Raw genomic sequence first — 3,283 nt, 5'->3', positions numbered from 1 at the left:
GAGGAGGACCGAAGAGATGAACTTCAAAAATCCAATCCAAGGAAACAGAGCAAACCCTGCTCAAAATCCTATCATTTTTGCTAATGATAGGGATAGAGCTTTACGATAGTATGCCGTGCCAACATTTAATGATCTTAATCAGGGTATTAGGAGACTTGAAATTGAGGCACAATAGTTCGAGCTGAAGCTAGTCATGTTCCAGATGCTTTAGAAAGTGGGCAAATTCAGTGGAATACCTACCGAAGATCCTCACCTACACTTAAGACTATTTATGGAGGTAAGCAATTCTTTCAAGTTAGCCAGAGTACCTGAAGATGCATTACGATTGAAGTTGTTCCCATATTCGTTGAGCGACAAAGCTCGAGCCTGGTTGAACTCATTACCACAGAACTCAATTTTCACATGGCAAGAGTTAGCAGAAAGATTCCTTATGAAGCATTTCCCGCCTAACAAGAATGCTAAGTTGAGGAACGAGATCACTGCCTTCCAACAAATGGATGAAGAGTCCTTGTATGAGGTATGTGAAAGGTACAAAGAGTAATTATGAAAGTGCCCTCATCCTGGAATCCCACATCGTATCCAACTTGAGACATTTTATAATAGTCTCAATACTCACACAAGGATGGTAGTGGATGCTTCTGCTAATGGTACTCTCATTTCTAAGTCTTATAATGAGGCTCATGAAATTATCGAGAGGATTTCCAGCAACAATTACAAATGGCCAACCAACCGAGTAGCATTAAGAAGACGAGTTGCTGGAATACATGAAGTAGACGCTCTTACTTCACTCGCATCTCAGGTATCATCAATATCCTCAGTGCTTAAAAATTTTACTACTAATGGGTCAACAGTTTTGCAGCACAGCCACCAAAATCAATATGAAAATATAGCCTATGTTTATTGTGGGGAAGGACATTTGTTTGAAGAATATCTATCAAACCCAGAATCCATGTATCACATAGGTAACCAGAACCAAAACCGAGGAAGGCAAGGATTGCAATCCAATTTTTATAACCCATTGTGGTGAAACCACTCGAATTTTTCCTGGAGTAACCAAGGAGCTGGAACCAGTAATACTTACGCCCAACCTAGGTCGACCTAGCCACCAAGTTTTACCCAACAAGTTCAGAAACCAACGCAAGCTGAACCATCCAATGGCTTAGAAAATCTGTTGAAGGCATACATGTCCAAGAATGACACCTTAATCCAAACCCAACCAGTTACATTGAAAAACCTAGAAAACCAAATGGGCCAGCTTGCAACTAAACTCAGGAACTGACGCAAGGTGCTTTACCTAGTGATACGAAAAATTTAAGGAATCCGGGGAAGGAGCATTGTAAAGCATTAATATTGAGAAGTGGAAAGAAAGTAGAGCCTAACACCATTGAAGCTGAAAAGGTGCAAGCTGATGCTCAAGAATCAGAGGAAGTTCAACCGACCACTAAAATTTTAGTTTCACAAGAACTAGAATCTACAAAACCCGACATGGTAATTTCAGAACCAGCTAATTCTGATCATCTAACAACCAGTTCCAGTAAAGAAACCACTACCACGTACCCTCAAAGACTTCAAAAGTAGAAGCAAGAGATTCAATTCAAGAAGTTCCTAGACATACTTAAGCAACTTCATATCAACATCCCGTTGGTTGAAGCACTTGAGAAAATTCCGAACTACGTCAAATTTATGAAGGATATCCTGTCCAAAAAATGAAGACTTGGAGAATTTAAGACAGTAGCTCTGACAAAGGAACATAGTCATATCTTCAAGACAAACTACCTCCAAATTTGAAGGATCTTGGATGTTTTACCATACCTTGCAATATTGGAGCAACATATTGTGGTAAGGCACTATGTGACTTGGGTGTGAGTATCAACTTGATACCTATGTCAATATTTAGAAAGTTGGGGATAGGTGAAGTTAGACCTACTACGGTTACACTTCAATTAGCAGATCGATCCTTAGCACATCCAAAAGGAAAAATTGAGGACGTATTGGTACGTGTAGATAAATTTATCTTCCCTGCTGATTTTGTTATCCTAGACTTTGAAGCAGACAAAGAAGTGCCAATTATCTTAGGAAGACTATTCTTAGGAACTAGAAGGACCCTTATTGATGTGCAGAAGGGTGAGCTTACTATACGTGTTCAGGATAATTAGGTAACATTAAACTTTTTTAAGTCTATGCGATTTCTTAATACAATTGATGATTATTCTGCAGTATTCGATTTAGAAGATTTAATAGTGGAGAAGGAGCTCAACTATGTGGAAGATCCATTGGAAAAAATTTTGACATCAGATCCTCCAAATAATGAAGAGGAGAATGAAGCCGCAAGAATGGAACTCTTCTCTTATACCAATTCGAGAGACATTTCCAGATGAACACATATTGAAGGTAAATCATGTCCATAATACCCCTTGGTTTGCTGATATTGCTAACTATTTAGCTTGTGGTTCGATGCCGATTGATAAGACGTATCATCAAAGGAAAAAGTTTCTTCACGATGTGAAGTACTATTTCTGGGAAGAACTATACTTGTTCAAGAAGTGTGCAGATCAAATGTTCAGGAGATGTGTGGCAGAAAATGAAGTATAAAAGATTCTATACCATTGTCACTCAGCTCCAAGTGGGGGACACTTCGGAGGTACTTGTACTGCGGCCAAAGTATTGTAAGCTGGATTTTTTTGGCCAACACTATTCAAAGACGCATACGCTTACGTAAGGAGTTGTGATCGATGTCAAAGGGTCAGAAATGTCATCAGTAGAAATGAGATGCCTCGAACAAACATCATTGAGGTAGAATTTTTCGATCTTTGGGGCATTGACTTCCTCGATCCTTTCCCTCCGTCTTTTGGTCACAAGTACATCTTGGTAGCTGTAGACTACGTGTCTAAGTGGGTCGAAGCTGAAGCTTATCCAACAAATGATGCTAGGGTTGTAATAAAGTTTTTGTAGAAACACGTGTTCACAAGGTTTGGAACCCCAAGAGCTATTATCAGCGATGAAGGGTCTCATTTTGTGAACAAGTGGTTGAAATGGTTATTAGATAAACATGGAGTGAAACACAATGTCGCTACAGCTTACCATCCGCAGACGAGTGGGCAAGCTGAACTGAAAAATAAAGAGATCAAAGGCATACTTGAGAAGGTAGTTTGTCCGAACCGACGTGATTGGTCCAAAAGACTAGATGATGCTTTATGGGCTTATAGGACAGCAAACAAGACACCTTTAAGAATGTCACCCTCCATGTTGGTCTTTGAGAAAGCTTGTCATCTGCCCTTGAAGT

The 3,283-nt window shown here is 39.6% G+C and overlaps 1 non-coding gene across 1 annotated transcript; it reads right to left on the bottom strand.

Moving 5' to 3' along the window:
• Positions 1–460: 460 nt before the first annotated feature.
• Positions 461–567, bottom strand: LOC121231621 (small nucleolar RNA R71). The gene has a single exon (XR_005929677.1). It is a non-coding gene; the product is annotated as a small nucleolar RNA R71 (small nucleolar RNA).
• Between the last annotated feature and the right edge of the window lie 2,716 nt (positions 568–3,283).

This window comes from Gossypium hirsutum, chromosome A06 (genome assembly GCF_007990345.1).
Source record: "Gossypium hirsutum isolate 1008001.06 chromosome A06, Gossypium_hirsutum_v2.1, whole genome shotgun sequence".
Taxonomy (NCBI): domain Eukaryota; kingdom Viridiplantae; phylum Streptophyta; class Magnoliopsida; order Malvales; family Malvaceae; genus Gossypium; species Gossypium hirsutum.
Note: the sequence above shows the minus strand (reverse complement) of the source record. Positions and strands in the feature narration are given on the sequence as shown.